The sequence below is a fragment of the Moschus berezovskii genome, chromosome 20, assembly GCF_049115385.1.
Source record: "Moschus berezovskii isolate FMDL1 chromosome 20, NW_MosBer_1.0, whole genome shotgun sequence".
Taxonomy (NCBI): Eukaryota; Metazoa; Chordata; class Mammalia; order Artiodactyla; family Moschidae; genus Moschus; species Moschus berezovskii.
The window spans coordinates 50,879,236-50,906,784 of record NC_142479.1 but is presented as its reverse complement, the minus strand read 5'-3'; the positions used below and the strand labels follow the sequence as shown (position 1 = coordinate 50,906,784).

At 43.7% G+C, this 27,549-nt stretch overlaps 1 long non-coding RNA gene across 2 annotated transcripts; it reads right to left on the bottom strand.

Annotated features, from left to right (window-relative positions):
- Positions 1–30: 30 nt before the first annotated feature.
- Positions 31–27,367, bottom strand: LOC129544325 (uncharacterized). 2 transcript variants are annotated; one of them, XR_008683435.2, is made up of 3 exons: positions 26,975–27,367; positions 10,189–10,279; positions 31–2,852 (listed from the first exon to the last, which is right to left on the bottom strand). It is a non-coding gene; the product is annotated as an uncharacterized LOC129544325 (long non-coding RNA). The 2 variants fall into 2 exon arrangements; XR_008683434.2 differs by lacking the exon at positions 26,975–27,367 and having other exon boundaries at positions 10,189–11,667.
- Between the last annotated feature and the right edge of the window lie 182 nt (positions 27,368–27,549).

Here is a 27,549-nt window from a genome sequence, read left to right as displayed (position 1 = left end):
ATGGCACCAGCAAAGTAAAGACACCAAACAGACTGAAAGAAGTTGTTTTAATGAAAGAACTCACAATCAAATGCTGGAAAGAAGTTGTCTCAGTTTTAGCACACATGCAAGTTGTGTGTATATAATGCTTCAGTGGTTTGAATCATGTTGGGGAGGAGATGGTGCTGGCTGCATTCCTCTTTACTGCTTCTCATCCTGTTTTGTGTCCCAGGTCTTGACCCCTGTGGACTGCATCAACAGGTTCCTTTGCCCTCTGACTTCAGGTTGTGTTGATCCAATTAGTAACACTCTCAGAAGATCAAAAGGCTGAGGAATGGATATTTCGAAGCCTGGGTATTTATTTCCGTGGCTTCTAAGTCACCAGGTCACATAGGTTGTCTGTGTTCCTCTACCAAAGACTGTGACTCCTAACAAGCAGCCCTCTTTAGCATCCAGCTCCTTCTCTCTGCCCCTTTGGATCTAGGAATAGAAAGGACCACTCATTTACTAGCTCCTGAACTCTGCCCATGTCTTTGTGAACAGTCCCTTTATTAAACCTTCCTCAAATTACCCAGTTTGAGTGTATTCTCTGTTTTCCACTAATATCGTGATTGATTTGGGCACCACAGTCTTGATGCTTTGGGTGTCTAAAGGTCTTAATCCAGCCTTTTCCATGTCAGATATTTTGTTTTATGTGGCTGTGCCGTGAGGCTTGTGGAATCTTAGTTTCCCAACCAGGGATTGAACCGATGCCCTCGGCAGTGAAAGCATGGAGTCCTAACCACTGGACTGCAAAGGAATTCCCTGTCAGATGTTTTAGTTTTTGTTTGTCTTCCAAACAGCTCCCTATCCTAGGTAATATACTCATTTTACAGATGAGAAAGCAGGCTCAGAAAAATTAGGTAAACAGCCAATAACTCTCAGTCCTGGTGGTCAACTCGAGCTTGCCAGACTGCACGAACCTGTGTTCTTCCAGCTGATGGTTAGGTTTCCACAATTAGAAGATCATGCAGTCACAATGGATACAAGCAATAGCTTTAAAGATACTTAATGATCCCCCTTTTCCCTAATTTTTGTGAAAGTTGCTCAGTCATGTCTGACTCTTTGCGACCCCATGGCTTGTAGTCCATGGAATTCTCAAGGCCAGAATACTGGAGTGGGTAGCCTTTTCCTTCTCCAGGGGATCTTCCCAACCCAGGGATCGAACCCAGGTCTCCCACATTGCAGGCAGATTCTTTACCAGCTGAGCCACAAGGGAAACCTAAGAATACAGGAGTGGGTAGCCTATCCCTTCTCCAGCAGATATTCCTGATCCAGGACTCGAACCGGGGTCTCCTGCATTGCAGGCAGATTCTTTACCAATGGAGATAATCAGGGAAACCCCTTTTCTGTAATAATCCTTCGTTAAAATTTTTAGAAATGAGAAGGTTGGGAAGAAAGACAAATGTGTTAGTTTCTTATAGAGAATGTTATTTTATATTCATGGGAAGCAGTAGAGGCTTTTGGGACAGTGGGCAGCAGTGGATGAATCTGGCATTCTCTAAGAATGAGTTTTAGGAAGTAAAGTGAAAGTGAAGTTGCTCAGTCATGTCTGACTCTGCAACCCCGTGGACTGCAGCCCACCATGTTCCTCTGTCCATGGGATTTTCCAGGCAAGAGTACTGGAATGGGTTGCCATTTCCTTCTCCAGAGGATCTTCCCGACCCAGGGATCGAACCCAGGTCTCCCGCATTGTAAGCAAGACGCTTTACCGTCTGAGCCACCAGAGAAGTCCTCCTTTCCCTATTTAGGAAGTAAGGAACCCCTTTATAAAGAATGTATCTCTGTAGTGTGCAATTTGGGGAGTATGAGGGGTTTTATAGCTTTAAATCAAGTCTTTCAACTCTGTTATCCAAATGAATCCTGGACTTGGAGCCACATTTGTAGGGCTAGTGATTTTTTTCTCAGCAAGAAAATAAAAAGCTTTTGGTAATATAATGTTGACTCTATACTTACAGTGTCATATTTGACTGAATGATAAATCAGCTGATGAGAATTTAATCTGCTATTACTAGATACTAGTTTTAAGATCTCGGAGTTGTTTTTAGTAAGATTCTGTCTTCTGTGGGCTTACACCAGGTGGCTCAGTGGTAAAGAATCCACCTGCCAATGCAGGAGACTTGGGTTTGATTCAGGAAGTTCCCCTGGAGAAGGGATAGGCCACCTACACCAGTATTCTTGCCAGGGAAATTCCATGGATATAGGAGCCTGGCGGACTACAGTCCATGGAGTAGGGTAGCAAAGAGTGCATGACTTAGCATGCATCTTTTGTGGTAATGCAAAATACCCACCCCAAATTGACCTGCCTTCTTAGAACAATCCTAGTACAAGTGAAGTAGTCAAGGTGTTTGGTTTCAGATGCAAGAGTGAGACAGGGGACCCTGATATTAATGAGACACATGGGCCAAATAACTACTTTGCCTAGGAAACCAAGTCAGAGGATTGGTTCTTCTAACGGTTTGATGGTTAACTTTGTGATAAATGGTAGTGTCCGGAAGGAAAGTTGATTGGGTTTCACTGCCACTTGTAGATAACTCTTGTTGTTCAGTCGCTAAGTCGTGTCCGACTCTTTGACCCCATCGACTGCAGCATGCCAGGGTTCCCTGTCCTCTGCCATCCCCCTGAGTTTGATCGAACTTGTCCTTGAGTCGGTGATGCCATCCAACCATCTCATTCTGTTAACTCTTAATCCTGCCCTCAGTCTTTCCCAGCATCAGGGTCTTTTCCAATGAGTCGGCTCTTCACATCTGGTGACCAAAGAGAACTCTGCTTCTCTGATTTCGTTGCTGACATCCGGCAGCTGTAGCTTTCACTCCTGAGCTCCTGGTCCAATGCTGGGGTGGAATTAGCAACAGAGAAGGAACATAGCTTACTATCTAACTTGTGCTTTCTCAGGAAGCTGCCACCAGCTGACAGTAGATCTGCTATACACCAATTAAAATGAAAACCAAGAAGGGAAAAAAGTCTTGCCATAGTTTGGCTGATCATACCAATATGGTCCTTTGTGACATCTACCTCCTCTCACCTCCAAACAGCCTTAACCCTTATCATAAATTTGACAAACTGTACAAGTATACATTACACTGCAATCTTAACCCAGTCTGATTCATTAAGGTGTTGATTACCTTGGATTATGTATACTAACCTTATGGATATACTCTTCTTCATGCTTATTAGACTTTTAAAGAAATTGAAAACAGTACACTGAATGGCTGATGATTTAATAGGAGAAATCTCAAGACAACACAGGATACAAGATAGTGGAGGACAGGTGGAGAGAAACAGTTTATAAGAAAAAGAATACAAAACATTTAAAATATTTGACATGAATGAGGATGGGTGAGATGATTACTGCTTTACTAATAGGTCAGTGGCCTCTTCTATCAGTGGAGCACGTGAAGGGTGTAGAAGGATGAAGTTAATGCCGTGGCCTTTACAAGTGTAAAGAAGCGCCTCCTCTCGTGTCATCCTTGAAACAGACAGACTCTCTCTCCACTGGACAAACAGCATATCTTATAGAAGATCTCTTGGCTACCAAAGCTGGTCTTTCCCTGCCTCTGCTGACACTTTGCTCCCTATGAATGGAAAATTCTAGACCTGTGTGTCCAAATACAGTAGCCACCAGCCATATGCAGCTATTTAAGTTTCCCATATGCAGCTATTTCAGTTTAAAGGAAGTTTCACATGCAAGCGCTCAGTAGCCACCCAAGGCTAGTGGCTGCCATATTGGGCAGTACAGATATAGATCATATCCATAGCCGAAGAAAGTTCTATTTGAGCACCCTGTTCTACATCTAGTATGTGCAAGTGTATGTTTTGTGTATGGTAGAGAATAATTAGATAGTCTATGCTCTTCTTTGGGCCTCCCAGGTGGTGCTAGTGGTAAAGAACCTGCCTGTCATTTCAAGAGATATAGAGGCGCAGGTTTGACCCATGGGTAGGGATGATCCCCTGGACGAGGGCATGGCAGTCCACTCCAGAATTCTTGCCTGGAGAATCCAATGGAGAATCCAATGGCCTGATGAGTTACAATGGGGTCACAAAGAATCGGACAGGACTGAAGTGACTTTGCATGCACACATGCTTTTACCAACCTCATTGTAACAATTTGCTATTCATCTAACACTGTATCCCCTTAAAATTTTAATTCTGTTCACAAATGTAATACATATCCATTTTCCAAATTTTGAAAGGAAAAAAAAAACATCCTAGAGAACGACTATCCCTTCTTATAAATCCACTTCCCGAAGACAATCATGCTTGCCAGATAAGTTTGGGGCATATTCTTCCAGCTGTGTTTTTATACACTAGGCATCTAATTATTTTTAGTACGAAGACAGGCTGTGCCTTCTTTGCCTGTTCCCCCTTTTAACCAGTGCCACAAAGGTTCAGTCTTTGCCTTATGCATCTAAGTGTGCCAGGCTTACACCTGCAACCCCTGATGTCAAGCTAAGTTATGGAGCTCACCACCAGATGACTGGAGAACAAAGAAACAATTGGCAAATGCATACCTTGAGAATATCTTCCTTGTTTAGATTCTTTGGTTCACGAATGGTTTCCAGCCTGACGGCCTGACGCCAAGTGCCAGTTCTGTGGAGTGTACGTATTTGAAGAATGTGGCTTTAAGCTCTTGTGTTCGGTTAGTTTAAGTGGTTCATGTCATGAATTCACTCAATGTTCTTTCCTCACTGGCAGTGTGAACTGCTCTATATTTGGAACTAACATTTGCAACCTTATACACCACTGCCTGGCTATCTAGCCAAAAATTTTGATTACCATGAACTGGACTGAGGAAGGTACAAGGTGACAGATTTCACGAAGACAGTGCTAAGGAGAGAGATGGCTGGCTTGAAAACCCACAGGGAGGTCAGCTTGCTGAAACTGTTGAAATAAGGCCATGAGTTCCTCCCACAGGCCCCTGCTTACCTGCTTGATGCCTGCCTCGCCAGCTTGGGCCACTGTGTTACTTCCACTCCTGTGCTTGTACCACTAATTTGGTATATACCTCACTGCTTCCAACATGGAAAACAAATGTGCCACACAACTCTAAATGACCCACCTGTGTGCATCAAACCAAGGCAAGACCTGAGACACGAGTAGTCTGAGTAGCTTTCAATGTCCCTGTCACCTATGATCCACCCCTGAATATCTCAAAAAGGTGCTGGGCAAAGGTGGTCACTGGTACAGGGGCGTCACAGAGGCAGCCGAAGAGGTGAGGACAGCACCAGTCTTTCCTGTCATTAACAAAGAATACAGTGGCGCTGTGCTCTAACCTCACCACCTGCTATTTGATGCAGGAGGTGCGCCTTTTGGTCACAAAGGACCTTGATTATTGAAATATAAGAAGAAGCCCCACAGCACTGGACTAGAAGACAAGGTTCTGATGCATTAGTTCCATGGCCATGGAATCCAGACAGCAGACTTGTTACAAAAGCTTTCAGAGTAAAAGTATATTATACGAGGCACAGAGCAGGAACAAGAGCTACTGAATGAATAATTTGTACTTTTATTTTTGGCTGCACAGGTCTTCGCTGCTATGTGGGCTTTCTCTAGTTGCAGCAAGCAGGGTCTTCTTCTCTAACTGCAGTGCATGGGCTTCATGCTGCAGTGGCTTCTTCTGTTGCGGAGCACAGGCTCTAGGCGAGTGGGCTTCAGCAGCTGTGGCAGGTGGACTCAGTAGTTGGGGCTTGCATGCTCTAGACCACGAGCTTAGTAGTTGTGGCACACAGGGCTTAGTTGCCCCACAGCATGTGGGATCTTGGATCAGGGATTGAACCCACGTCTCTTGCACTGGCAGGTGGATTCTTCACCACTGAGCCACCAAGGAAGTCCTGAATGAGTAATCTGAGGTGTGATGAGTCTTTGCAATGGGAAGTGCTGGGTGGTACAAAGGATGTTACTGGCAAGTTCCACATAGCCTCAATGTTTAGGAAAGACTCCCATGAAGAAATGTTTGTTAAACTGAGAATCGAAAAATGCTAGCTGGGCAAAGAGGACAGGGAAGTGTTCTAGATGGAAGAAACAGCACACGCAATGCCAGGCCTATGGCTGGAGAGAACCTGACCTATTCAAAGAACCAAAAGAAATCCAGACTAGCTAGAACAAAGAGAGTTCCTGGGAAGGTGGTGAAAGAGGCTCTGGAGAGGTGGGGAAGGCCCAGGCTAGGGTGGGACGTAGGCCACGTTGAAGATTCTAAACTTTAGCTAAAGGACAATGGGAAACCATCAGTTTCCTTATCGTAAAGTGAGAAATAATAATCTCAGTTACCAGGAAACAAGATGAGAAAAATGCAAGTGAAAGGGCTTTGTAAGTTACAAAGCATGATAGGAATGTACTAACATTGCAATATCATTAGTAGTAATAATAAGCAGGGCTGCTTTCTCAAGTAATAGAAGTAATAGTACAAATCTTCTAAGTGGGAACATGAGGCAGTCATTTCCACCCCACCTCCCCAGCCATGCTGTGCAACTTGCAGGATCTTAGCTCGAACTTGTGCCCCTCCACAGTGAAATCGCAGAGTCTTGACGACAGGACAGCCAGGGAAGTCCCTGAAATAGTCTATAAAGTATAAAACTCTGACTTATTCAAGGGAACTGTCAGAAAGGTCAGAAGTTTATTTTAGTTGAAACTTGCAGTGTGAGGTTCATGAAGCCCAGGCGTTAGCTCAGCTCTTTGGAGCAGGATCACACCATTTATGGCCATGTGTGTTTCTCAACTCCACACTGACTCCCCAACACCACTTGCAGAAAAGATCAGTTTTCTGCCTCCTTCTCAAACCCACCAGAGCAGAACAGCTGACACATTCTTTCCTCTTCATTTCTTCCAGCCAGAGCTTGGACCCAGCATCTCCTTCCTGGGTCAGCTTTTGTGGAAGCTGTCACTGTTCCCAAAACATGACACTCTTCTGAGCTCTTCGTGGGAAGATAATTATCCCAGTTAGCGCCTGCATTACATTTTAGGAAAACTTTGACACCTTTCCAATTCTGTGCCGTTTTACTTTTACAATGGTTCACAACTGAGTATCACAGAAACGATGCAAAACTGGGAGCTCTCCTCTCCTATCTGGCCGGCACAGATATGCCACCAGGAGAACTTAATGGTTCATTTCAGGCCACTTCTCTGCCTGCGGCACATTAAGTTCTATCTCCAACGATAGAAGGGCAGTTTCTCCAAGTGTAGCATTTGATCTGGTCAACCAAACCAGACCTAATTCTTCCCCAGAGGTCAATATCATCAATGCTCCACACGACTACATACCAGAGGTTGCAAACTTGCATTTTTGTCTTTGACATTCAGAATGTCTTTAAAACTTTTTGAAAATCTTAACACCAGTTTTTAAAAGTCAAATTGCACTTGAAAGTTCAGATTTCTAGCTTTTCCCTTTTTAAAAAAATTTTATTGGAATATATTTGATTTACAGTGTTGTTTCAGTTGTATCCAGCTTTTCTTGAAAAATCAGATCTGACATCAGTCTCTGGAGATGAGCAGAGTCTTCTGACCAACACACACTGCTACTGTCCCTACTCTGACTAGATCTTTTATGAAGGTCCCATGACAGTTCCAGAATACGAGTTTGTATACCTACCCCCATACACACCAGGCATCATGAATATGGAACCCCTCCTTTGTGACTCTTTCATAAGCATAGGGCTTATTCTGTTTGGATGCAGCTTTGAGAATGTTTTGGAGATCTTTGTGTAGATAAGAAAAAAACGCCTGGGCCACTCCAGTGGCCACTCCAGTCTACCGCTGGTGGGTCTTAATTATTTGCAGCTCCTTCCCAAGAGTAGAGATAAGAAACTTCATCCCGCCAGACTTCTGATCGGCCACTCCTTTCTGTTGTCTCCTCTGTTCCTTCATTCTGGCCCTTTTTTCACTCATTCAAAATTCAGAACCTTTCTTTAAAATATATATATACTTAAGAAGGTGCCGAGACAATGGCCTCAAATCACTTTTTAAAAATGTTATTTGTTCATTCATTCATGTATTTAGTTTTGACTGTGCTAGGTCTTCACCGATGCATGTGGGCTTTCTCTGGTTGCAGTACATGGGCACTGCAGTGGCTTCTCTTGTTGCAGAGCATGGACTCTAGAGCTTGGGCTCAGTAGTAGTGGCCCGCAGGCTTAATTTTGCCAAGGCATGTGGGATCTTCCTGGACCAGAGATTGAACCCATGGTCCCCTGCATTTTCAGGTGGATTAACCACTCACTGGACCACCAGGGAAGTCCTCAAATCATTTTTGTAATGAGATGGAGAATTTTTAAAATGTCTTACTGGAATCCCACTTCCAGGATATATCCAAAAGAACTAAAAGCAAGATGTCAAAGAGATATATATACACCCATGCTCATAGCAGCATTACTTACAATAGCTAAGAGATGGAAGCACCCAGGTGTCCACTGATGGATGAATGGATAAATAAAATGTGCTACATACAACATAATATTGTTTGGCCTCAAGGGAGGAAATGGATGAACCTCGAGGACATATGCTAAGTGAGATGAGCCAATCACAAAGAGACATACACTGTGTGACTCCCTTTCAGAAGGTATCTAGAGTGCTCAAATTCATAGAGACACAAAGTGAACTGGTGGTTGCCAGGGGCAGGGATGAGTGAGGGGAAAGTAAGAGAGTTGTTCAATGGATATAGAATTTCAGTTTTGCAAGATGAGTAAGTTCTAGAGCCATATCCCACAACCATGTGACTACACTTAACACTACTGAACTATACACTTAAAAATGGTTGACGGTAAATTTTTTAAACTATTTTTTTGAAGTGTTTTTTTAATGCATCATTAGAGATCTGAGTTCTGCTAGGGGTTCAACACTGACTTCTGTGACCTTCAGGAAGGCACTCTCTGGAACTCAGGTCCTCTTCCAAAATATGAGAGGGGAGAAGAGAGAATAATACAAACACCAGCCTCGGTGTGGGGCAGACAGATGCGACAATGCAGGGTGGACAACCGAATGCTCTGCGAATAGATGTGCTCATCAACTCAAACCGTGGTCTCTGTGGTGATTTAATCGTAGGTTTAAAAAAAAACAACAAGGTCTGTATTAATTGCCAGAACCTTACAGAGGAAAGAACAAGAGCCTGCCCTCAAACTGCTCACAGTCTAGTGGAAAAAATTAAAACAGAACTAGAAAAAAATCTACCATGTGTCACAGGTCAGTCTAACATATAACAGATTCAAATATACACAACGTAATTCCCTACTAATGGGATGAAGGTTGGACATACACTATGACCCGTTGTTTGGGTAAATCAACAGTCTCAAGTTAGAGCACAAGTTTAAATCTAGATAATCTTTTCCAGGTGTTTAGTGTAAAAAGAAAAAAAAAAATGTGTCCGTGTATACTTTCGTCCATAGCTTTTGCTTAGACACATTTTTTTAACTGATATTTTAATTCTTTAATTAGTTTATTAATGTACTGATTTATTAATTGCATTTAATCAACTTGATTCCCATTTAAACAAAAGAAGCCCCAGACAGCTGGAACAAAGAGCACTCCTACTGGCTGGACCACAGTCTACAAGGAAGAAAGCCTGAAGCGTGTGGGTTATGGAGACCAGCCTCGAAACTTTGTTGACACAATTCAGTTCAGTTCAGTTCAGTCGCTCAGTCGTGTCCGACTCTCCGCGACCCCATGAATCACAGCACGCCAGGCCTCCCTGTCCATCACCAACTCCCGGAGTTCACTCAAACTCATGTCCACAGAGTCGGTGATGCCATCCAGCCATCTCATTCTCCGTCGTCCCCTTCTCCTCCCGCCCCCAACCTTTCCCAGCATCAGAGTCTTTTCCAGTGACACAATTACATCTCCATAAACATTATCCACAGCCAAGCCAGTCTATTGTGATTAAGCTTTGGTGTTCAGTTTTTAAAAATAATTTTTTCCTGGAGTTAATCATTAATAAAAAAAAAAAAAAACCCACTGGGGGGTGCGCACTTAGATTTCCAGGTCCCTATAATGAATTTTTTTCTACCATCACCAAAAGTGTAGATATTTCCTATGTTAATTTCGTCTGATTTCTTGGAGACATCCCTTCTGGAGCCTTCTGTCCTCCTGCCCCAGTGCTGACTGATTACTCTGGAAGGCCTGCAGCCAGGTTATGTCACCCTGGGATTTCCTTTCATCATTATTGTGAGAACTGTCTTCATTTCTCACCTCTGTTGAATATCCTGTTTTCAGGATCATCTGTCCTCTTGTTTCTTGACTTATTGTCTCATTTTGGCATACCACATCCTCCAGTCATTTCCTGAGAAGGGGTACATAGGTAGGAAGTAAAATTTTTTAAAGATTCCACACGTCTAAAAATATGCTTACATTACTGAATTAACAATTTGACTAATTCATTAAGTTATAGGTCATAAATAATTCGAAAGCATTCCTCTGCTGTCTTCCACAATGCCTGATGGGAAGCATGGTACCATTCTGACAGCTGTTTCTTTGAATGTTAATTGCTTTTTCCCTCAGAAGTTTGTAGTAACCTTTCTCTATTTACTCAACAAGCTGAAATATCTGATCTCTTTTCCATCCACTGTTGACATCACTTTGCTCACAAAGGTCCGTCTAGTCAAAGCTATGATTTTTCCAGTAGTCATGTACAGATGTAAGAGCTGGACAATAAAAAAGGCTGAGTGCCAAAGAACTGATGCCTTCAAACTGTGGTGGAGAGGACTCTTTAAAGTCCTTTGGACTGCAAGGAGATCAAACCAGTCAATCCTAAAAGAAATCAACCCTGAATATTCACTGGAAGGATTGATGCTAAAGCTGAAGCTCCAATGCTTTGGCTACCTGATAAAAAGAGACGACTCACTGGAAAAGACCCTGGTGCCGGGAAAGATTGAGGGCAGGAGAAGAAGGGGACAACAGAGGATGAGATGGCTGGATGGCATCACTGGCTCAATGGACATGAGTTTGAGCAAACTCTGGGAGATGGTGATGGACAAGGAAGCCTGGCAGGGGGCAGTCCATAGGATCGCAGAGTCGGACAGGACTGAATGAACTGACTGATGCTGGGCACTCAGTGGGCTTCTCATCTGGAGTTATAGTTCACTCAGCCCTGCTTTGACTTTTAAAAATTTTCCTTTTTCAGCTGTGTCAGGCCTTAGTTGTGGCGCATGGGCTCCAGGAAACATGGGCTCTGTAGTTGCGGCACTCAGGGTTAGCTGCCCCATGGCATGTGGAATCTTTGTTCCCCGATCAGGGATGGAACCCACGCCCTCTGCATTGGAAGGTGGATTCTTAACCACTGGACTCTTAGCAAAGTCCCAATTTGATTTCTTGAATTATCCCTTTGATGATTGCTTTCCCTCCACTTTTCACACATCTGTTCTATTTCTCTGCAACTCCTAAGATGAATGTTAACCCCTCCGGGATATTTCCAGTTTTAAAAAATCTTTTCATGCCCATTTTCCAGCTTTTTATTTTTCCTTTGGTCACACTGTGCAGCTTGTAGGATCTTAAGTTCCCCAACAAGGGATCGAACTCCAGCCCTCGGTAGTGAAAGTAAAGTGTCCTAACTACTGGACTGCCAGGGAATTCCCCAGCTTTTTTTTGTATTTATTTTTAATATAAGGGTAAGTCCTTTACAATATTGTTTCTGCCATACATCAACATGAATCAACCACAGGTATATGTCCCTTCCCACTTGAACTTCCCTCCCACCCCATCCCAGTCCTCTAGCTTATCACAGAGCACTGGTTTGAGCTCCCTGAGTCACACAGCAAATGCCCACTAGCTAGCTGTTTTACATATCATAATGCCTATGTTCCCATGCTACTCTCTCCATTCGTCCCACCCTCTTCTTCCCCACCATGTCATTGCTGCCCTGCAAAAAGGTTTACCAGCACTATCTTTCTAAATTCCATATATGCTAATATATTTGTTTTTCTCTTACTTCACTTTGTATAACAGGCTCTAAGTCTGTCCACCTCATCAGAACCAACTCAAATGCATTCCTTTTTTTAGCTAAGTAATATTTCCTCCGAGCCAAAAGCCATTGTTTGTAGGTTTTTTGATGATGGCCATTATCACCAATGTGACATGATACCTAATTATAGTTTTGATTTGCATTTCTCTAATAATGATGTTGAGCATCTTTTCATGTGTTTATTAGCCATCTGTATGTCTTCTTTGGAGAAATGTCTGTTTAGGTCTTCTATCCACTTTTTGATTGGGTTGTTTGTTTTTCTGGTATTGAGTTGCATGACCTGCTTATACATTTTGGAGATTAATCCCTTGTCAGTTGTTTCACCCAGCTTTTTTTTTTTTAAAAGGATATTTTCTCAATTTTATCTTCTAACCCTTTGTGGGTTTTGGTTCTTTTTTTTAGTATTTATTTATTAGCCCCAGGTCTCAGTTTCAGCAGGTGGGATCTTAACTACTGCATGTGGGATCTACTGTCCTGACTAGAAGTTGAACCTCAGCCCCCTACACTGGGAGCACAGAGTCTTAGCCACTGGACCACCATGAAAGTCCTGTAACTCCTTGATTGCAGTTATCGGTTATCAAATTTTTAAGATGTTTTATTCCCTAATTTTTTTATACCCATCTGTTTTTATTTCATAGATGTAACAATATCTCCATATCTGAGAACATTTACCATCTTTTAAGTTATATTGTTTTGTTCTGGTCTCTGTGCTGTTTCTACATTCTCCAAGTTCCTTTGTACTTATTTGTTAGGTCTTTGTCTTTCATGTTAGACTTTCTTCCAACTATCTAGTGATCCTCGACATCCATTCACATTTCCAACTGAGGCACTAAAACTTTCTGGACACTCTGTGTGTGTTCATGAGACAGGGCTTCTCAGTTGCTGGACCTTACTGCAGTGAGCTGACTTTCACTTTGGACTCTCAGCTCTTAGAGTGGTTGAACAGTGGTTCCCCAAAAGACATATCCACATCCTAATCCCCATAATCTGTAAATGTGACTTCATTTAGAAAAAAGTCTTTGCAATTAAGGATTTTAAGATAAGACCACCTTGGATACTGTGAGTGGGCCCTAAACCCAATAACAAGTGATTGATTTTGGACTTCTGACTTCCAGAACTGAGACAGAATAAATTTCTTTGGTTTTAAGCTACCAAGATTTTGTTATAGCACCCTCAGGAGACTAAAGCACAAGCTGGAATCAAGATTTTTGTGAGAAAATTATCAATAACCTCAGATATGCAGATGACACCAGCCTAAAGGCAGAAAGTGAAGAGGAATTAAGAGAGCCTTCTAATGAAGGTGAAACAGGACAGTGAAAAAGCTGGCTTAAAACTCAACATTCAAAAAACTACGATCATGGTATCTAGTTCCATCACTTCATAGCAAATAGATGGGGAAACAATGGAAAAAGTGACAGACTTTATTTTCTTGGGTTCCAAAATCACTGTGGACGGTGACTGCAGTCGTGAAATTAAAAGATGTTTGCTCCTTGGAAGAAAAGCAATGACAAACCTAGACAGTGTATTAAAAAGCAGAGACATTACTTTGCCTACAAAGGCCCGTACAGTCAGAGCTATAATTTTTCCTGTAGTCATGTATGGATGTGAGAGCTGGAAGGTGGAGCACTGAAGGCAGGAGGAGAAGGGAACATCAGAGGATGAGATGGCTGGATGGCATCACCGACTCAATGGTCATGAGTTTGAGCAAGCTCCAGGAGATGGTGAAGGACAGGGAAGCCCAGCTGCTGCAGTCCATGGGGTCGCAGAGTCGGACATGACTGAGTGACTGAACAACAGGAGACGAATGCAGTATCTGCAGGTATTTCTTCATGAGATGATCCATTTCCCCAAAAGATCCTCCAATATACTGGAGAGTATTAGTCTGGTTAGGAGAATCTTAGGGCCAAGTGTGACTAAGGGGCCAGGTTTCACTATATGCTATGTAGTTGTGTTTCAGCTATGCTTAGCATCCCTTAGTTCAGATAATACACCTTACAAGAAGGTGTATTAATCATGGTTTTACGTCTTTCTCTGTCTGATGCTTTGACACCTTGGGGCCTTTCCAGCCTAGGACAGACTGCCCCTCTGAATGCTAACCAATTCTTAAGAGACAGTAAGTCATTCTCCTGTCAGTGCACCTTTTATAAAACCACCAACCAATCCAAAACCCTTATTCCAAACCACCTAATTTATCAAGCTCACAATTAAAGTCACTATTCCTTTGTCCTAATCACCCCAGGGCCAGATACCAGACAACAAAAGACAGTTCCTATGCCCTAAGGTCCACTGCAATCATTAAACTAGCCAATCCTAAGCCTGTGTTACCCGGTCTCACCTGCTGTTTCTTGTGGAAACCACAACAGAGTTTCTGGCCAAGTTCTCTGTCCATACAATGGAACACAATAAAAAGGAGTGAACTGTTGCCATGTGCCACAATGCTGATGAATCTCAAAAATAAGAAAAAAGCTGAGCAAAAGAAGGCAGGCATAAGAGTACATGCTGCCTGATTTCATTTAAAGAAATCTATAAAAATGCAAAAGATGCCAGAAAACAGACTGTCGTTGAAGATGGGAGAGTTGACTGCTGCCGCTGCCAAGTCACTTCAGTCGTGTCTGACTCTGTGTGACCCCATAGACAGAAGCCCACCAGGCTCCCCCGTCCCTGGGATTCTCCAGGCAAGAACACTGGAGTGGGTTGCCATTTCCTTCTCCAATGTGTGAAAGTGAAAAGTGAAAGTGAAGTCGCTCAGTCGTGTCCGACCCCCAGCGACCCCACGGACTGCAGCCTACCAGGCTCCTCCATCCATGGGATTTTCCAGGCAATAGTACTGGAGTGGCTTGCCATTGCCTTCTCCGGAGTTGACTGCAAAGAGGCACAATTTAGAACCAGGCAAACTGGTTCTAAAAAGGTTTTTAAAGTCCTGATTTGTGGTACTCTACCAATTTCTGTGGTGTAAATATTCCCACCATGGCCACTTTTGAGCTACTAACGTGTAGACCTGAGAAGAGATGCACATAAAATGGGTTCTCCTGAGCTGGTACTAGGGTACTAGTCAGCTTCATCACACCACTAGAGAGGAACAAAGGTGATGAAAATGCCCTGTATCTTGTGCTGGTTGTAACACTTGTCAGAACTTTTCAAACCGTACCCTTAAAATGGATGCACTTTATTGCTTGCAGGTTATACTTTAAAAATTGACTATAACGCTTCAAATGAAGTATCAGCAAAGACCACAATGCCCAATAAGAAAGGACTGGTCATGTTACTGTCTATCTTCCTGACAGAATATGATGCAGCCATTCAGTTTATCAGATTTTAGCAACATGGCAAAATGCTTTGCTATGTTTTGTGAAAGAGGCAAAATAGGAACTTTATTTTTAGCTTGTGTTCACCTATGCAAATTCTGCAGGCAGAATGCTTGGCCTTTTTTTTTTTTTAAGTTAGTTTCTTTTGTATTTAAAAGCAGTAGATAGCAAAATGGTTCGAGTCCAGAATCTGCAGCTGCACTGGGTAGGCAAATCCCAGATGTTACTTTGCAGGTGGGTGACCTTGAACAATTAACCTACTTTCGAGTCTTGGTTTCTTGACTGTAAAAAGGGCATAATAATAGTTCCTACCTCACAGGGTTGTTCTGAAGATTAAATGAGTTAATATATGTAATAATCTTAGAATAGTACAAAGAGCAAAGGCTTTATAAAGATTAGCTATTACTCTCATGAGGCAATGATACTGTTTGGACAAAAAAACTTACTATATGGAATATAGGCATTTATTAGACATCAAGGAGCAATGGTTCACAACTGCAGGGGTAGGAGAGCAATTTTTGCTACCAGGGGACAATTAGCAAGGTCTGCAAACATTTCAAGATTTATGGTTGTGCTGTCTTTGTTGCTGCATCTTCTCCAGTTGCGGCAAGTGGGGGCTACTCTGGTTGCAGTGCTTGGGCTTCTCATTATTGTGTTGTGGAGCTTGGGTTCAGCAGTTGCTGCTCATGGGCTCTACAGTGCTGGCTCAGTAACTGTGGCTCATGCACCCAGTTGTCCATCCCGTGGCATGTGGGATCCTCCAGGACCAGGATCAAACCCAGGTCCCCTGCACTGACAGGTGGATTCTTTACCATTGAGTCACCAGGGAAGCCCTGGAGAGATACCTGATGGTCAGGGTTGGGGAGGGGGGTGCAATACTGGTAAGTTAGCTAAAAGATCCTGCAGTGCACAAAACAGCACCCCCACAACAAAGAATTATTTGGTCCAAAATATTAATGGCTCCAAGGTTGATAAACCTTTAGTTATAACCTAATAGGGGACAAAAGATATACTCCATCCCTGATGCGGGGATCCTGAAAACCCTTGTAAATCTGAAGTGCTTACATTGGGAGCATTTTTGTTCCGGGTGGGCTCCTGGATGGCAACTGGTCACCAGAAAGACCAAAACATAATTAGAAGCTCGGAATTTTCAGCCCTGTCTCTTACCTTCAACTTCTCTAAATAGGGGAGAGGGGATGGAAATGGAGTAAACAGTTGATCATGTCTACATGAAAGTTGCTCAGTCATGTACGATTCTTTGCAATTCCATGGACTATACAGTCCATGGAACTCTCCAGGCCAGAATACTGGAGTGGGTAGCTTATCCTTTCTCCAGCGGATCTTCCTGACCCAGGAATAGAATCAGGGTCTCCTGGATTGCAGGTGGATTCTTTACCAACTGAGCTATCAGGGCAGCACGGTCTACATGAGGAAGCCCCTATTAGTAAGGGGTTTGGGAGGTTCCAGATGAGTGAATACCTGGAGTGAACACCTGATGCACCCTAACAGCAGCTCCTGTGTGCAGACCCTCCCAGACCTCCCCCTGTGTATGTATCTCTTCACTGTATCCTTAAAAAAAAAAACTTAAAAATTTTTATATTATTTCGCTGCACTGGGTGTTAGCTGTGGCATGTGGATCTAGTTCCCTGATGCAGGGTAGAACCTGGGCCCTGCGTTGGAAGCATGGAGTCTTAGCCACTGGACCACCAGGGAAGTTCCTAAAAAAATAATTTTATTTACTTTTGGCTGTGCTGGGTCTTTGTTGTTGCATGGGCTTTTCTCTAGTTTGCAGAGAGTGGGGGCTACTCTAGGTGTGGTGGAGGGCTTCTCTTGTTGCAGACCACAGGTTTGCAACAGAGTTGCGGTTCCCACACTCTAGATCACAGGCTCAACAGTTGCTGCGCACAGGCTTGGGTGAGATGTTAGGATGCAGGATCTTCTGCAGCATGTGGGATCTTCCAGGATCAGGGATTGAACCTGTGAACCACCAGGGAAGCCCCATCTGTATCCTTTATCATATCCTTTAATGCACTGGTAAATATAAGTGTTGCCCTAAGTTCTGTCACTCTAGCAAATTTAGAGATCCCAAGGAGGGGTCATGGAAGTCTCAGATTTGTAGCCAAGTCAGAAGCTGTGGGTAACCTGGGGGCCTACTACTTATGACTGACATTTGACGTGGGAGGTGATCTCGTGAGTTGCTGTGTTGTGCTGTCGTGTCTGACTCTGTGACCCCATGGACTGTAGCCTGCCAGGCTCCTCTGTCCACAGAATTTCCCACTCTGCCCATGAATACTGGAGTGGGTTGCCATTCCTACGCCAGGGGATTTTCCTGACCAGGCAATTGAACCCATGTCTCCTGCATCTCCTGTACTGGCAGGTGGGTTCTTTATCACTGTGCCACCTGGGAAGTACTGCACCCTTAACCTGAGGGAGCTGACTCTATCTCCAGGTAGACAGCATCAGCATTTAGTTAAATTGACCCTCACTGTGAGAGAATTGCTGGGGGAGGTGGGGTGTTGCAGGGAGACTCCCAAACATCTGGTGTCAGAAACCTGTAAGAATAAAGGAGACACACAAGACAGCTCGCCTTTTCTTAAAACAACGAAGCATATAATCAAAATTGAGTATGTACTCAACTAAATAAAGAAAAAAAGAACAGAACATTAGAAGAGTGCTGGCCCAGAATACAGGATTCCCTGTAACACCTGGCCAGAAGCAGCAGCCTCAGTGAGCCTCAGGGTTTGTGATACACTGGGCATACTCAGTGATTTTCAATTTTTACCTTATTTTATTGGTACAGTTTTTAAAAAGCTTAAGTCAACGTTTAAAGCCTTTACTTACCTCTCCATCTGCACTCCCAGCATGAAAACCCAATTGGAGTCAGTTCAAATATGTTTAGTTCATATACTACTTTTTAACACAATCTGACAATGAGATCAAGCAATTAAAAATTCTCAAAAGTACTTTTTTGGGGGGAGGAGCAGGGTTTACAAAAATGTTACATAGTAATACTTTGATTTTCATTTAAAATTGAACTATGTTGAGAAATACACCAACGTTTCACTGGTATTATAATTTGGGATTACAGGTGATTTCTGCTTAACTCTTCATGCCTTTTCAAATTTCTCCAGCGAGAAGCATGTTATTTTGATAACTAGGAAAAGAACAAAGGAGCCTCCCCTAGTGGCTCAGTGGTAAAGAATTGCCTGCCAATGCAGGAGACCCCTGGCCTGGGAAGATCCCACAGGCTGCCGGGCAACTACGCCTGTGCGCCACAACTATTGAGCCTGCACTCTAGAGCCTGGGAACCGCAACTATTGAAACCCACGCACACAGAGCCTATACTCTGCAACAAGAGAAGCCACCACAATGGGAAGCCCATGCACCGCAATGAAGAGTAACCTCTGCTCACTGCAGCTAGAGAAAGTCCCAGCACAGCCATACAATAATACAGTTTAAAAAAAAATAGGAAGGAAATAATGGAGGACTGAAAATGAAAGGAGAAAGCAGCTGAGGGTGTGTGGTCTGTCTCCAGGCTCGCTCTCTGGTCAATACAGGAGAGGGCAGGGGCAAGGCTAGACAGTCTGCTCTACTTCCCTCCCATCTCTCGGAGGCCCTAGCTCAGGATCCAGGAAGCTTTTACCTCTACATTCTTGCCTTTTTTCTTCTTCCTTCTACATCCCCAGGATTGAATCCCTTTCTGTCAGGGGTGGAGAGGATACAATTTCTTAAAAAATCACCTATTTGCAGAAAATTGTTGATAGTGGCTTGGTTGTGCCAGGTGCTCCAGGGCCCTTCCCTTGAGCATACAAATCTTTCTTCAGACTTTCCCCCTACCCATTTTCCTTCATTTTTAAAAACTAATTTTTGATCACAAAAGTAATAGGTGCTCACTGAAGAAAAACTGAATTCACAGAAATAAAAAATGAATATAAAAATCATCTGTAATCTACCACCCAGAGGTAGCCATTATTAACATATGGTTTATACATTCTCAGTCTTTTTCCTATTCAGAATCACTGGTTTAATACAGGTTTAATATACTTCTCTTCTTGGAACAAAACAGCTACATCTATATAATATCTGCAAAACTTTTTTACTGAGGTATACCATGCCTACATTCAGTGCAAAAAATGTGTAACTCTTTTAAGTGTACCTCTTGATGAATTTCTTACATAAATACCTACAATATTTTTACTTGCTTTCTGTACTTGGCAATCTATTATGAACATTGCCCATATTATTAGATGATCTTTAGTGGCATCATTTTTAATGGCTAGCTGTCATTCATGGGGTCGCGGAGAGTCGGACATGACTGAGTGACTGAACTGAACTGAACTGAACAATTACAACAGTCCACCACAGTAATGTATTGTAACTTATTTAGCCAATCTATCACTGTTAGGAATTCAGGTTGTTTTCAGTTGTTAACCCCTGCATTAATTTCCTATCACTGCTGTAACAAATTACAAACTTAGTGGCTTGCTGCTGCTAAGTCACTTCAGTCGTATCTGACTCTGTGTGCCCCAATAGACGGAAGCCCAACAGGCTCCCCCTTCCCTGGGATTCTCCAGGCAAGAACACTGGAGTGGGTTGCCATTTCCTTCTCCAATGTGTGAAAGTGAAAAGTGAAAGTGAAGTCGCTCAGTCGTGTCCGACCCCTAGCGACCCCACGGACTGCAGCCTACCAGGCTCCTCCATCCATGGGATTTTCTAGGCAAGAGTACTGGAGTGGCTTGCCATTGCCTTCTCCGTAGTGGCTTACAGCAACACAAATTTATTCTCTTCCAGTTCTGAAAGAAGGTTAAATGAGTCAGCAGATTTGTGTTCCTGGAGCTTTGTTGGTACCAGAGTGATTAAAATTTCACCTGACAGTGCGAGTGGGGGGGACCTAAGATCCCACAACCCTAGCAGTCAAAAAGCCAAAAGGTAAAATAAAAGCAATACTGTAACACATTCAATAAAGACTTTTAAAAAAAAGAACTGTTTTCTTTTGGGAAGCTCCAGGGAGAATCTGTTCCTTGCCTCCTCCAGCTTTCAGAGGCTGCTGACATTCCCTGGCTCATGGCCCCGCATCACTCAGGCCTTTACCTCTGTCATCACATCTTTTCTGAGCTCATCCTCCTATCTCCTTCTTCTAAGGATTCTGTGATTACAGTGGGTCCACTAAGACAATCCAGTTTCCACTGCAATTAACCACAGCTGCAAAGTACCTCCTAGCAGGTAAAGTAACATTTTCTTGGGCTCCAGGGATTAGTGTCTGGGCGTCCTTTAGAGGAGACATTCAGACCGCCACAGCTATGGACACTCCCCTCCCCACTTCTTTTTCTACTTCTGCTGTTCCTTCTCTTCTCCCTCTCACATTTAGTGCCCACTAGTTTTTAACACCATTTCTAGTCCCCAAATCTCTTTATTGCTTTTGTTTCCTATGTCCTTCAAAACATAATTTATTCTTGGGAGCTCGATGATTGTTTCTGATCTACTGATTTCTAACTATTTCCCAAGCACCAGCCTTTCTCCCAGATCCCAATCAAGAATGTACAGTCTCTGGGAATTCCCTGGCAGCCCAGAGGTTAGGACTTTGCGCTTCCAACATCACGGGCCCAGGTGTGTGTGTGTGTGTGCCCACGAGAGAAAGAAAGAGAGAAAGAGAGATGTAGTTTCCCTTGGTTGTCCCCTTATGACCTTTTAAAGACTAAATGTTTCTGAAACTGGATACATGACCCCTCCCCCACCCTCTACCCCACCTTCCTGCACCAACTTGGCTCCCATATAGGATCTTGTTTTTAAAGTGACTACTCTCAAAAATACTTAAGGCTGAAGACTGAAGATTCACCTTGCATTCTCTCTTCTCTTTATTTATTTAATCAGTCACTAAATCCCATCAATTATTTTGTGACTTAGCATTCCTCTAATATTCACCTAATACTTCGGCTATTGTAATCACACTTTCTCCCCATCAAAACTATACTGCTTTTACGGGGGTGGATTATCCTCTCCTCCAGGAAGTCCTCTGTGACTGCTTCTTCCTGGGATACCGTCTCCCCACTTCTAGAGAAAAAAGCAAATAATTAAGTGTCCACTATGTGCTCAGATTTTTCAACCATTTAAAAATTTAATCTTTATTTCTTTAAAAATATTTATTTGGCTGCACTGGGCATGCAGGATCTTTAGTTTCCGCATGTGAACTTAGTTGTGGCATGTGGAATCTATTAATAGCTCCTTGCACTAGACTCTGAGCTCCCAGTGCTCACAGTCTTAGCCACTGGACCACCAAGGAAGTCCCTAAAACTTCATCTTTAAAGTAATGTTTTTAATGTATACAAATGAGGAAACTGAGAAGCTAAGTAACTATGCAAAGTAACAAAACTAGTAGATGGTAGAATCTGAACCTCAGCCTGACCAACTCCAATGCCAAGCTTTTTGCCTTTACTCCACCATCACCTCCTTGGTGTTAATGACCATGGTTCAAAACTTGACTGTTCATTAAAAGCACCTGGGGAAGGTCTTCTCTGATGGTCTAATGGTTAAGAAACCATCTTCTAATGTAGGGGACACAGGTTTGATCGTGAGTGGGGAAGCAAGATCCACATGCTGTGGGTGATAAACCTGCATGCCGTATCTAGAGAAAAGCCCCCAAATGCCACAATTACAGAAAAGCCTGCATGCCACAAGGAAGACCCAACACAGTTTCCCTCACACTCCCCCCAAAAAAATATCACCTGGGGAACTGATTCTTAAGTCCCATACCAGAGCTACTAATAAGATTCTCTGAAGGTGGAACCCAAAAGTCTATTTTAAAAAATTTCTATACTCATCATATGACATATTACTTATTACTAACTAGGTATGCTTAACATACATGCTTTATTCTATCAACTAGTGGAGGAAATACTGTCCTGTTCATCTCTGTGACCCATCCAGTACCGTTACAGAACAGGCACTGGAAAATATCTGTTGGTTGTTGGAGTCCCCTGGTGGTCCAGTAGTGAAGACTCCACAGTTCTACTGCAGAGGGCACAGGTTTGATCCCAGATCAGGGAAGATTCCACCCCCCGTCTCCCCCCCAGAAAATCCCTGCTGATTATTTACTTTTTAAAATATTTACATTTATGGCTGTGCTTGGTCTTCATTGCCATGCACAGGCTTTTCTCAAGTCGTGGTGAGTGGGGGCTACTCTCCAGTTGCAGTATGCAGGTTTCTCAATCCGATGGCTTCTCTTGTCTGTTGAGAAGCACAGGTTCTATGCACATGGGCTTCAGCGGTTGTGGCTGGAGTACTCCAGAGCCTAGGCTTGGTAGCTGTGGCATACCAGCTTAGCTGCCCCTCAGTATGTGGGATCCTCCTGAACCAGGGATCAAACCAGCGTCCTCTGCACTGCAAGGCAGATTCTTAGCCACTGGACCACCAGGGAAGCCCTCTGTTGGTTATTTATATGCTAAAAAATTATAAGGTACACTGTGAGCTATATTGTTACAAGAGTTCAGAGGATAATAGTAACATTACAGCTAACGTTTACTGAAACCTCATCATATGCCAAGACTTCACTGTTCTAAGAAATTCACAAGTATTAAACTTCTTGGGACTTTGCAATAATCCTATAAAGCAAGATCAGGACACAATCTGCTGGGTCCCTCATTAAAAAATTATTAAGAATTTCAACACGGTGACAGCAGAGCATTAAACCATAGTGAGGGGCCAACATTTTTAGGCACATGTATGGCTGTACAGGTCTCATACCCATAAGCCAACCCTGGCTAAAACTATTATCCCCATTTTACAGATAAGAAAACTGAGACACAGAGGCATCAAATAAGCATTTCCAAGATCACAGTTAATAAGTGAAGATATAAATGTGCACTATCAGAGAAGGCTTCATTGCAATCTCTCTATTTACAAAGTTCTCCAATCCTTCAAGGTTCAGTTCAAAGACCCTTTGTCTACTAAGTATTCTCATAAGCCAGAAATAAACTCTCCTCCTCCTCTGATATTTTAGCTCCACGACCATATCTGGTTTGCACCTTATGGACTTCATCACATCCCCATGTTACACCTGAAATAACCTGAGAGGTGGGGGTACATCTAATAAACTCATGTACTTGAATAAATGATCAAAGACACAAACTTGTGCATGACTTGAGGACTGGGAGAGACGAGGAGGGAACTCCAAGCAGGCACAGGCCTAGGACAGACAGCACTTCTGGAGGACAAAGAGATATGGCTGCCTTGATTGGCCCAATGGTACACATGGGTGCTACTGTGGATAACACTGGAAAAGAGAGTGAAGTATTAGATGTTATAAAGTGCCTTTAACAAAGCTAGAGAGTCACTTCTCAGGGGCCGAAAGGATATGATGCATATGCCCCCAGCTTTGCTTAGGAGGAAAAGGCATCAGGTCACAGTCTGACAGCTTCTCCCCTCACAGCCAGTCGCCTCACATATAAGCTCTATGGGTTAGTGGGAGACAGCTTGGAGTGCCATCTGATCTCATCCATTCACCAACTCACTTGTTTAACACATGTTGGTGAACATATTCCAGAATGAGATACTTGCACCGAGCACTTCACAGCTCCCATTCATGCTCAGTCCACCCAGTGGTGTACCAGAGTCTCCCATTTCACAGGTCTAAGGAATTAAGTAACTTGTTCAGGATCAGACAGCAGGAAGTGGAAGAGTAAGACTGAAATCCAGTTTCTCTCTTTAATTTCAGAATTTGTTTATTGGACATGAATATTCCTGATATTCAAAAAGTTATAGAGAACAGCCTATTAAAACCCATGTACTCCATTCAGAGCTCGATACAACCTGAAGCGCCTGTGTACCTCTCTACTAAACCGCATGGCTGCCAATTCCTCCTACTTGGTTAATACTGCATGTGGCATCACCACCCAGAAATCTTCAATCAGTTTCCAAGTTCAGTACCATTTCTATTTCCACTATTACTTCTACCCTTCTCCATTTTACAAGTAACGTCTTGTATCAGGATTATTACAATGGCCTTCTAATCGGTTTCCATGCATCTGCTCTTCTACATTACAATCACCAACCTTTTTAAAACCTTTGAGTAGCTGCCTTTGGTCTTAGGATATAGACAAAAGCATCTGCATGGCATTCAAGGGTCTCAGATGGTCTTTCCCCTACTCTGCACACTAGCTTTATTGCCATCCCTTGTTCCCTATGTTTTGGGCATACTGGCCTTCTTGCAGTTCTTTATAATCCCCAAGCTCCCTCCCACTACAGGGTCTTTGCACAATGTTCCTCCCCTCTTCATCTGAGTAACTCTCTTCCCTTTCTCAGGTAAACTTTCCTTCCTTGAGCCTCCTGGCTGGGTCATTATTTGATCTCTCACTTTTACAACTTTACATTTGTGAGATTAATTGATTAAATTAACAGGCCTTTCCTAACAGGCCAAGGACCAAGAACCACTTGCTTACTACAAAATACACGCTAAATAAATAATAGATCAATCCTGGGTGTTCATTGGAAGGACTGATGCTAAAGCTGAAACTCCAATACTTTGGCCACCTCATGTGACGAGTTGACTCACTGGAAAGGACTCTAATGCTGGGAGGGATTGGGGGCAGGAGGAGACGGGGACGACAGAGAATGAGATGGCTGGATGGCATCACCAACTCGATGGACATGAGTTTGAGTGAACTCCGGGAGTTGGTGATGGACAGGGAGGCCTGGCGTGCTGTGATTCATGGGGTCGCAAAAAGTCGGACACGACTAAGCGACTGAACTGAACTGAATGTATATATAACATATATAATACGCCGGCAGTGATCCTAGGACTTACCAACCCACTAAGACCTCCCACAAGCTCTATGAGGCAGGTACAATTATTAGCCCCATTTTACATATAAGCAAAGTAAATCACACAAGCTAAGAAGTGGCAGAGTTGGTTCATGAACTCAGTGAGTGTTAAGTGCCTCAGTAAATCTGCTGAATGCATGATAGTGTTGAGTGCTTTTGACAGGGACTACACAGCACCTGTCTCAGTTCAACAAAAAAATCAGCTGGTTACCTTAAGGGTCTTATGTTTGACTGGAACTTTGCTACAAAACATTTATCTTCTTAGCATTTTATTCCAGCTACTTGAAAATCCATTTGCCCTCACTGGTATTATCATGAATCATGACTGATGCTGAGCAGTGGGGCAAACTGGTAAAAAGCCAGGAAACAGTTGGTGGAACAGAACTGTGGATCATTTGTAATATGGGTAATCTTCATAAAGACAATTCAAAGGTTTTCATAGATGTCATCTCACTTAACCTTCATTGATTCCTAATAAAGTTACACACACAGCACAGTTCTGCATCAGCTGATAGATGAAGCAAAAGGCTGAGATTAGGACTGCTAAATCATCAGAAATTAATCACAGGATGGGTAAGGAAGGTGTCCCCATACTTCCAGTTTCAGAAATGCGTTATTTCCGGCAGAGAAAGACCTCTCTTCGTTCTTAAGGGTTAAAGGTCAGTCAGTCAGTCAGTTCAGTCGCTCAGTCGTGTCCGACTCTCCGCAACCCCATGAATCACAGCACGCCAGGCCTCCCTGTCCATCACCAACTCGCGGAGTTCACTCAAACTCATGTCCACAGAGTCGGTGATGCCATCCAGCCATCTCATTCTCCGTCGTCCCCTTCTCCTCCCGCCCCCAACCTTTCCCAGCATCAGAGTCTTTTCCAGTGAGTCAACTCGTCGTATGAGGTGGCCAAAGTATTGCAGTTTCAGCTTTAGCATCAGTCCCTCCAATGAACATCCAGGATTGATCTCCTCTAGAATGGACTGGTTGGATCTCCTTGCAGTATAAGGGACTCTCAAGAGTCTTCTCCAACACCACAGTTCAAAAGCATCGATTCTTCGGCGTTCAGCCTTCTTCACAGTCCAACTCTCACATCCATACATGACCACGGGAAAAACCATTGCCTTGACTAGACGGACCTTGGTTGAAGGTAGCAGGCTATTTTTCCTGATTCTTGGCTGCCCTGCACCGCCTGTGAGTGTCCAGTTCTCCTAACCAGGGATTGAACTCAGGCCGTGGAAGGGAAAGCACTTAATTCTAACCGCTAGGCTAGCAGGAAACGTCGTAACTCTTGGCTGGAACTTCTCAGCAAGGATGGTGTTGCTCTTAGGTTTTCCCAGTAGGGCTACAGTAGGGGTAATTATCCCACAGGCTCAAGTTATATGGCAAAGAGCTCTTTAAGCTAGCTACATCCAATTAACCCTAGGCCAATATGGTGCAAATATAACAATTCAGGAAATTCTTCACCCAGAGCCTCAATACCAATGTATAAGAAGTCAAGAAACTGTACGCACCTTTTCTTTATGTACATTTTGCTAAGGAAAAGTTTTCATTAGTTTCTTTCAGGGCTGTAACTAAAAACAGCTAAGAACTTTATGCCTGCACACACATTCTTTCTGGTTCACGGAACCAGAACTTTACAATAGGAGCACCTTCGCAGGATGAAATATTTCTATTCCTTCAAGTACCTGATAGCTATGGATGCGGATCTAGGAGGAATCCCAATATCCAACCCACGTTAAGTTTGACCTTGTAACAGCACAGGCCTCAATCTAGAAGTAGGTCTAAAAGGACTACATCAGCATTCACCTCCTTGGAGTGGCCTGTAAGAATAGGACAGTGGGGAGTGCTCGAATAAAGTCCCAATCAGGCCACTAATCAGCTGAGTAACCTTGGACAAGTTGCATACCCTCTCTGGGCTTCAGTTTCCACATCAGCAAATTGGAAGTTGAACCGCACGGTCTTCAAGGTCCTTCCCAGCAGAGAGCCTGGTACCAAGTAGGCCTAGCCATTAAAGCAGCTTCCTGTGGGCGCGGTGCAGCGATTTAACGGTCCCCCCTCCCCCGCTCGAGCCCGCGAAACCCTCAACACGCCCCTCGGAGTGACGCCGCTTTCTCAACCGCAGCCTGGACACGGCTCCGCCTCTTCCCGGGGGCGTCCCGTCGTGCCCCGCGCCAGGCTTCTAAAGCGGTGGGTCGACTCCCGCCTTTCCGCGGCCCCGACCCCGACCTCCTCTCCCCAGTTTTGTCTGGTGCCCTATCCTATCAACGTCTAGTATCCCAGCCAATCACGCGGGTCCGGAGTCTTACCTTCGGTCCATCCTCCTCCCAGCGCCCAGCCGGCCCGAGCTCAAGGCCTTTAGCAGGCCAATCCAATCAGTAGTCGGCTCTAGCCGGCCTCACCCCAATGTCTCCTCTCGGCCAATCCGCGAGCCCCATCCTGCTGCCCGCCCAGCCAACCCTGGGCCTTGAAACCAGCGGGCAA